At 43.4% G+C, this 9,750-nt stretch overlaps 1 pseudogene; it reads left to right on the top strand.

Annotated features, from left to right (window-relative positions):
* The first annotated feature begins 1,076 nt into the window (after positions 1-1,076).
* On the top strand, positions 1,077-1,238 carry LOC137597874 (U2 spliceosomal RNA; annotated as a pseudogene).
* Positions 1,239-9,750: the final 8,512 nt, after the last annotated feature.

Genomic DNA, 9,750 nt, shown 5'->3' on the forward strand with positions numbered 1-9,750 from the left:
TAAAATAGTAGAATAGGACTGTTAAAGCTGGGCCCACTCGTTTCCGTATCGCTCCATCCATAGATCTGCTGTTCCTCCAGTGAAAATGTGGTGACATGCTTTTAAATGATCAGTGACATACTTGTTAATTTTATTTTTAATTGATAAGACAGCTTGAGAGTTGACACTAAAGTGGCAAATGGCCACTGCACAATCAAATCCACACCCGCCGCCAGGTTAATATGGACTGGTCCCTCACCAGGTGGAGACACTTCCAACCAGGAAGAGATTCCAAACGTTAGTAAGAAGCTGCTCTCAAGACAGAAATTGCAATTTATCCAAAAGATGGCAGAAGTTTCTGCTCAGTTTTACTTTAATTTCTACAGATTCTCTCACCAGAAAATGTGTGTGGTCTCGTCTGAGAACCACCTTAAAGCTCTGGAAAGAGTCGGGCTGCTTCCAAATCACAGTTTGTACTCTTCTCCTCATTTAAATGTTTCGTGTTTACCAGGAAGGCCATGACTCCCATTTCTCTGCCTTATGAGTCTTCTGTTACACCAAGCACATTTTCATTTCATTATAATTTGGCCGAAAGTGTGCTAGCATGCTAACGCTATGGACGGTGCCCTCACAATAGCAGCATGGGCTGTGACTGTGCTAACGCGTTAGCTCTTCCTTCTCCATCTAGCAACCATACAGACCTTTATCATCTCCTCATCAGGAGAAGTCTACGTTTTCCTGAACTTCACTCATGTGTTCATGTGTTCATGTGTTCATGTGTTCATGCTGTGAGGGAGGATGTGAGTCGATCACTCCTGAGTCGATGTTCCTCTTAAAAAGCAGACAAAACACCCCCGGTGACTTTCAACCGAGTTCTTGTCGACCAAAATGTGTAACACTCCACTCATTTGCGATCGACCTCAAATTGTTGGTCGGTTGGTCGGTTGGTTGGTTGGTTGGTTGGTTGGTTGGTTGGTTGGTTGGTTGGCCTATTTGAAGACGAGAGAACTCGATTGTCCTGTCTTGAGCTGCTAATCTGAGGTCATGGGTTCGTATCCCAGCCAGCTGGTTATGGGCGAAGGGTGGGGAACACCCCGCATGTTTCTCCACCTTTTAGCTAAGATCAAGTGTAGTATCTGTTCTCATCGTTCTCATCCCTGACCATATATTAAGATGATTTTTGGAAGGAGGAGGTGGTGTTTGGGCTTTCTCCACCCACTCCACCTGCTACACATCCAGGTGAAACCAGTGGCATTCAGGGACAACAATTAAATACCAGTAATGATGGGACTCCATCAAACCCATTGAAAGGCTCTGGACTGTCAACATCCAACTGCTGACAGGAACCACCCGGTTGGTGTTTGTCACAGCCAATCAGGGAGTTGCTTTCCTCACTGATGTAATCCAGTGAAGCTATTGACCTGAACTCAAACTGGAGGCCCCGTTCGTTTATTGCTTGTCTCTGCATGGGTTTCCGTCCCATCCTCATCAGTGTATGTGTACACAGAGTGCTCAATACTCATCAGTACACACAGTGACAACTTAGTGCCCAGATTAGTGCATGTACAATATCCACCCTCCACCTAAGTGAATTAATTGTCGAATGGCTTTAAATTGATCAGCCATGTCACGGGTTTGAGTTGCAAATCTCCTTCTAATCCAGGTATTTCCCTCTCAGGATAAGCATGGGATTGCTTTAATTAGCAACATAGCCGTGTGTGTTGGGTACAGTAGCCTACCTGGAGCTGACGGTACAGTGTGTTTGGGTGATAAGGGCTTTCTTTGGTGGTGCATTTAGCCACTTCCTCAAACACTCCCATAATGCCACAGGAGAAAAAAAATGCTAAGGTGGCCGAAAAACCAATTTGTGCAGGAGAGGCCATAAAGTGTGAGCAATGTGAAGACTGTTACACCTCTGCTGCCTTAACAGTTTTCTTGTACTAGTTCATATTGTCCTGTTTTAAGGGTAAGAAGTATAGAAAATTGTAGCCACAAACAAAGACGTTTAAAGTCAGTTCATCTCATCGGTACCTTGTGTGTTCTACGCTTGTGTTTGCCCATGTGATCTGAGACAGCTGCTGTCGATGCGTGAACACCACGTGTTGTCTGTACATGTAGGTGTCAAGAGTTATAGCAAACAACTTTAAAGACTCGACTTGATTTACCAGCATGCAGCTGTGAGAACCAGAACTTTGGATAAGGGGAGTTACCAGTCCCTCCCTTGCACCCACCTTTGCTCCTTACACCCCCTTCATGCCAACGCCTTCTCACTGACTCTGGGATTGGAGTCCAGACCGGATTATTTTCAACAGAAGCAACAACCTCCAACCCCCTCACTGATAATGTGGTGGGCTATTCCATACCACGTGACAGGCACAAAGAAAAAGACCCACCAGGCAGTCTGGACCACCAGGGAAGGTCTCTCTAATGAGGGCCCAAAATGCTGCTGACAGCAGGTGATAGCGCCATCTGCAGGAGCCCTCAGGTGGCACCAGCGCAACAGAGCGACATGAGGGGTGGGTAACAGTAGGCATGTGACCTACTGCTGGAAACTATGGTTAAAGTGTGCAAAGTAATACAGGTACTCCTCAAGGTATGAACATGTGACTTACGAACATTTGTAGATACGAACAAATGAGCGTTGCCATATCCGACTATTGTCCTGCAGTTCCCCTTTCTGCCACAACCCCTCCAGGGGCAGCAGTGCTGCGTTCACGCAGCTCCAATACTTCACCCCCCCTCTTGTTGTTGTTTGTTGTCTCTGTTAGCATCACAGGCTTCACACCTGTGGAGGTGTGTACGCTCCAGGTAAGCACTTTGATTTTTGTGACCAGCAGCCTTGATCAACCCACTGATGGTGTCTCACCACACGTGTGGAGGACACCAGACATCCGTGTGCTTTTATTCAGCTAACATAGACATGATGTGTCCACGTTAGCAGATAGCAGAACACACGTCATGGACGTCCACAGTGATCATGATGATAAAGATGTTCGACTGTGAAGTTATTAGAGCTGGTAAGAAACTGAAGTAGTGATACGAATGACAACATTTCTATTAACACGCTGCATTTCCATGTGTCGTCTAAAATAAAGGTAGGCTTCCTGTAGTTCTGAGGCATGTACTCAGTAATCAAATCAGCCATTAAAGAGCTATTTCATACAAATTATATTTGCAGCCTACACTGAAGCACACATTCATATAAAGAAATGAAATGCTGTGCACCATCTGAAACTCCCAGCTAGCGTACTTAAGTGTGGATTCCTTGTAATATGATGGGAAATTGCCAGAGCAATCATACACAAACAAAGTCGTGAAAAAAACCTCGCCTGGAGCAAAAAAAAACAGCAGTTGGTCCCCAATATGTGAATGACAAATGAATATCACTCAGTGGGTCAGATGGTGTAGACACAGTCCATGCTCTGTGCTAATCAGGCCAAACTACAGACCCCACATACCATCAGGACATCCTGCCGGGGGAAATTAGTGCTTTCCAGTTTGCTAAACGAGTATATTTCCCTCCCTGGTTGACCGCATTGTGTGTTACACGGGCAATTTCTTTATGTAAATTTTGCTAGAATGGTTTACATACCCACCGTAAGTAAAGGCATTCTGTTTTAGATTGATCAAATAGCAAAACAGAGGCACATTTTGTCAGGGAAAGCTACAATAAAGGCAAGAAGACGCCCAATATATACTAATCTATATCTAATCTATCCATATATATTCATATCTGTCTACTTCAAGCTTTTAACTACGTCTACAACACATGCCTTTAGTATAGTAACGCAGAATGAATGACAATCTATTTTTATTTTGTCACTAAGATATCTGGCAGCACTACTCTCACTTTAGGTTCAGTGTAATTGGAATCTATGAAAATGTTGAATTTCTTTATTCCATATTAATATTTTTAATCTACATTCCATATAAATGATGAATTCCTCAAAAGGCATGACCCCACATATGGACATTTAGGCCTACCAGCAGCAGCAACACACCCCCTGGTAGTCTGTAAAGCTGTTCACCTGGTGAACATCTGGATAAGGAGCGGGACACCTGGGGTTCAGGCTATAGTTGGATGAAGATGTCCACAAGGTGATGCCTGATGCAGTGACAGACATTTCTCTCTGGACATACAGTAATAAAAGCCCCACCCAGGTGGCAGTTTACGGAAAGAAGGTGTAAAATTCTGAGATGCATGATGTGCAACACGTTCCTCTGCGTCTCCCAAGAAGCCAGCATGCTTCATGAAATACTATCAGTTTCAGTTGAAATGATTTTTAATACAAAAGAATGGAAAATCTACATTGATATGTTGATGATCTGTGAATACCATCAGGTGTGAACCTTTAATAATTCCTCTTTTCTATTGTTTTCCATGATCAGATCCGTTGAGCTGATGCAGGCTGAGCAGTAAAGGATGGACTTAACCAACTTTAAACAACTTTAATCAACACAAACGTTGCTCAAGCCTTCCGTTTCAAGCTTTATTCAATATTTATTCAAGGTTTTTTCTTTTCAGTGTGAAAAAGAATAAATGATAATTCATTTAAACTTGCTATTGAATTGACATATATGTAATTTGAATAAACAACTTCAATTCTAGGAAGAGACATTTTTGTGGTCTGCACAGAGTTTTTGGTGAGGAGATAGAAAATGTAGAGTAAAATGTGGACCGCAGTATTTTAAAAATTCTGACAAAGGCCTTGGCTGCTGTAAAATATTTACGCAGAACTTCCAAACGTATATAACTTCAGGATCATCCTTCTACATCAGTGCAGTAACCAACTGATCCCCTGTAGGTGGCAGCAGCACTATTTTGGACATCAGCAAACACAATATGAGAAGAAGACGGGAAACGAGCCAGACAATAGTGAAACTTTGGAAATCTGACAAATTTACTAAAGTAAAATCTACTAGCATCGAACTCACTGTTAGACACAGGTTTTCACTAAAAGCCTGTCTTGTCTGTTTTTTGGTCAGAAAAGTGATTTTGGCGAAACCGGCCGATGTTCTACTGACGAAAACTAAAGAACGGAAAACAAGAAAACCAAACTTTTCCTGATGAGGTAATGAAAGAAGAGAGTCTTCTCTTTCTTTTGATACTTTTGGTATTTAGGGTCATAGAACACAATGTTCTGTGAGTCTTAAAAAATCAGTCAAAATTATCTAAAACCGCTGGCATTGAATGAGCGGTATCACTATGACTGCTTGTGTTAGAAGCCACGCCCCTTTAGTTTACGGGATCTGTCAGATCGATCTGATTGGCTCGAGGTCTGACGTTAAAGGTAATGACACCCAATGAGATTACAAGTGAACAACTGGATGCATCCTTGTGTTGTTTGCACCATGAGGTTAAACCAGGACATTAGCTACAACATTAGCTAGCGCTGACTAGCTGAATGCAGGCTTTCCTTTTCAGCATCACCACCCCCCCCACCCCCGTACCGCCCCACCCCCACCACCACCCCACCCAGCTTGTTGAGATGAAAGGAAATTATTTTTTTGCCGTTCATGAAAGAAATTGCTGCACGTCTAAACATTGTGGTGTGTGTGAACACACACCACAATGTTTGTCAGAAAATACATATAATAAAAACATACAATTAAATTTGTAACATGCTTTTGCATTATTTAAATTACTCACATTGAGAATATCGTTTTTAGAATATTTATATTTATACATGTTTTATTTATATATTCATTTCTGGGCAGTAACATGTTTTAGAGCAGAATCTATGCAAATATTATCTTTTTAATAACCTTTTACAGGTAAATCTCTGCTTATGTTGTTTCGAGTTAGGTCGTTCTAGATTATGGTTTACAAGAAAAATAGACGGAAAAATAAAAATCAAGTTGACGTCATTTTCCTCTACTTTTTTGAGTTTGTCAGCCACAAAAACTAGAATCATAAAATCACTAGTAAACCGTTAAAAACACATAATATCACGTTACTGTACAATAAATCAGAATAAAATATAATATCATATTATTAGCCCGTGGCAACCCCCGTGACCCACAATGAGGAAGAAGAGGATGAAGACAAGTCGGGAGACGCTTTTTCTGTACTATATTAAAAATTAAATGTAATTGTCACTTTAAAATTGATTCATTTTAACTAAATATGATTAAAATACATTCATTAATAAAGTTCAGCACAGAACTGGGAATGGTTATCTACAATTAGTCTGGAGACAAATTAATTTGACGTCGTTTTTCAACTTACGTTGAACCAATTAATGACGTGAGGTGAGGTTCACCTGTATACGCGTCTTCATCGTCGTACGTGAGTGTTATATATTGATCTTTATCTACGCCAACAACTGCACAGACATGTTGTTTGTCTTTTGCAGCCAATCAGAACGTGTCGTGTCCTCCGGGAGCCCGGGCGAGTCCTGGTGCAGAAGGATGGAGTCTAAGACCAGGAGTCAGAGCAAACACACAGTTAGCTTTTTACAGAGGCGGTGGGGGGGTTGGTAGGCCTTAAACCAGCTCATCCGATTGACGGGGGATCAGAAATGGTTACATGAAGTAAATGAAATGTAGACACAGAAATAGATCCTCTAATGATCCTGACTGTGGGTCAGAGGTCATGGTGGTAGCCTCAGACGCCTCCAGAACCACTTCAAGAGTCCTGGTAGCGTTGAGTTGTAAAAGAAATGCTCCAGTGACTTAAACATCCCTTCTGCCTCCGGGGGTAGGAGGAAGTGTAAAGACTAGTGAGGTGGCAAAACAAACATCTCGTCAGCAGAGGTGGGCGACGCGACGGCGGACGGATCGCCTCCTCGCCGCGGATCGAGCCGGCGAATCGCCCGGGCCGCTCCATCGATTAACAGTCCTCTCATTCCCCGCCAAGAAAATTGGCTTCCCGTGTTTTTTGTTTGTTTGAGAGAGAAAAAGAGGAGCGGCCCGGCGCGAGCTAGAGGGTTCACCCCCCCCCCCAGCAGAGCCACTCTGCATTTAGAGCCAAATGCTTCTCATATGGAGAGGCTCTAGAAAGCAGCCTCCTCATTCTGAACGGCGCCACCCGCTGGGCCGGAGCCTCCTATTGGCTCAACGTTTGTTGTCCCCGTAAAGTAAAGCTTTTTGTACTGCCCCCCCCCCTCTAATCACACATTCACATACAGTAGGCTTATTCTGATCCCGGTGGGTGTGGGGGGGCTGACTCGGAGATTTAAAATGTGGTTTAAAAGCCGTTCCGTCGCTGTTGGGGCTTGTTTTATTTCTCCAGCGCTCCACGACAAGGTCAGTCTGCACCAACAGCTGATGGCTGATCAATGGGAGATTTGAATTTAAAGAGCCGTGGCCTCGGGGGCGGTCAGTTGGGGAGGGGGGGCTAAACCCTAGAAGCTCACCAGAGACCTATATCCTCCACTAGGCCCTCTACTACCCCCACCTCCCCAAGCTTGGTTAACTCTCAGGACCATGATTAATTCATGGTGGATTACAGTGGAGGCAGGGGGGGTTTGGTTGGGGGTGGGGGGGGCAGGGATTGGATATGATCCTAACTGCACATGGAACGCTTTGGGAGGGAAAAGCTTTCCCGGATGAATAGTTTTTTCCGCGTCACACGTCAGTCTCAGGGTGTCTCCATCATTACGGTGTCCATTGGAATAAGTTGGGGGGGGGGGGTAAACTTGCAGGGAATAACAATGTAGCTCGCCGGCTAATAAAAGCATAACAAGCAGGCGAGCTGCGGTCACGCCAATTTCATCATTGTCCTTCACAGCCGCGCCGTTAACTGCTTGTGATTGGTCGACGACCTCCAGGAAATGAAGAGAGGATTCTGAGGCTGCAGCCAAAGCGGTGTCATCAGCATGAGTGGTGAACGTGTCCCCCCCCCACACCGGAGAGACTCCCTCCGTGAAGAACAGTGAAATCAGCAGAAAAAGTTCCCGTTTGTTTCGACGCTTCTTGTTTCTCTTCAAGCCGTCACAACCTGGTGCAACACTGCGGCATGCTGGAATAGGAAGGCCTCCGCTGGCAGTCTCAACAACACAAAAGTCATTGTTTCTCCTCCTGCCTCCTCTCGTCTTTGTCTTGTCATCACTTCTCCCCCCGTTTCAGTTTCATTCCATGTTTCTGGATTTCATTCATCAGTATCAACACTTCTATTTTTTTTACCTGATGTCAATTATGCAAAAAGGCCAATTATTTTACAGCCAGACTGAAAATTAAATTAGAAATGGCGACTTAGACGTGTAGACAAAAGGTGCTCGTGTTGAAATGAATGACTTGTGCCTGACAGACGAGTCCTGTGACGCAGCAACACACCCGCATGGAACGGATACTGCTCCAAAGAAAATGTGTTCGTAAGTATATTTTCTCGTTTTATTAGAAACACATTATTGTCAACATGTTGTATTTATACAGTGAATGGTCTAATATGCACTGGAGGTCACATAAGCTTAGGTTTATTGGAACAATAAAAGACATACCATAGGGGCTCCATATTCAAAGAGATGCTGCAGCTGCTAGCTGCATATTTGACCATCAATTATTAATAGCTTGAATTTTTCTCCTTCGAAGACACAAAAATAAAACCTGTCTAAGTATGTAATATTAACAATTTTATGAATGCATCATCAGCAGACTAAAAAAATTAAGAAGTCAATTACTCCTTTAAACACTTAGATTTTGTCTCAACACATTCTGCAGATGACGGTGCAAAGCACTTCAACAGTATTTGTGCTATTCTTTTTTTTTTTTTTTTAATTTGGCAAATGTCTACTTTACTTGTGTTTTTATTTTATTTTTATTTTTTTCAAACCTTTTTTCTTTTATATAAACAACATCTTGTACAAACTAGCACAGTGGACCACAACCCCAGCAAATGTGTTTTTCATCTCCGTACAATATAAATGAAATCAATACAAAAGTTTGGTTGGTTGCTTGGAACATTTTTATGTGGATCGAGAGGTTCTAAAACATGGTATTCGAGACTTCTGGACTCCTGAATTAGATAGATTACGTAAACAGTTGACTGTTCTAAGTCCCGTTAGAACCCCCGCTAGCAGATTTTTAGAAGGTAGACTTCATTTCGACATTTCAAGTTCACTTCCATTTAAAATAAAGGGTTTGCAATCCGTACAGGGTTTTGTTAGTGTTTGGCCTTCTGAAGGCAGCCTTCTTCAGATTTGGTGGAAATTCTGAAACCAAGAAAAATGAAATAAAAACAGGTCCAGACGGACGGAGAGCTCCTCTGGCCGTCAGAAACCAACAGGCAAAAAGGTTCGGTGTCAGGATGGCAGAGCCTCGAGCGGCCGGGAGGTCTGAGGAGCTTCTGAATAAATACAAGGGACAAGTGTAGCGCCTCGAACGTCGTCTGAATGCTGCCCCCACCGACCCGACCCCCCAGCCCCTTTATTCCCCCTCATGAAGCCATGAAGTCTCTGACAGGAGCTAATGATGTTTCTGTTCGGGACAAACTACAAGAATTCAGAAGTGTTGTTTCTTACCCCAACGGTGGCTGTAAAAGGGTTTGTTCACTACGCCGGGGGCCGCTGACAGGAGCTGGGGGGGGCACAGGGTGTCCCAGATGCCAATTCAGCAGTCCTGCCCATTTCTGTTATTTTTTAAGTCCAGTTTTGAATGCAGTGGGGGTGAAAGAAGCAATCGAAACACCTCAACACAATACTGAAGACTATGTTTCTGAGCGTTACCCCCCCCCCCAAAAAAGACCCCAAATTAAATTCAAATAAATAAATGTGAAAAACAGAAGTGATTAAATGGTGTTGCCCTAACCCTGTCAATGTCCACGTCCCTATC

The sequence above is a fragment of the Antennarius striatus genome, chromosome 6 (genome assembly GCF_040054535.1).
Source record: "Antennarius striatus isolate MH-2024 chromosome 6, ASM4005453v1, whole genome shotgun sequence".
Classification (NCBI taxonomy): Eukaryota; Metazoa; Chordata; class Actinopteri; order Lophiiformes; family Antennariidae; genus Antennarius; species Antennarius striatus.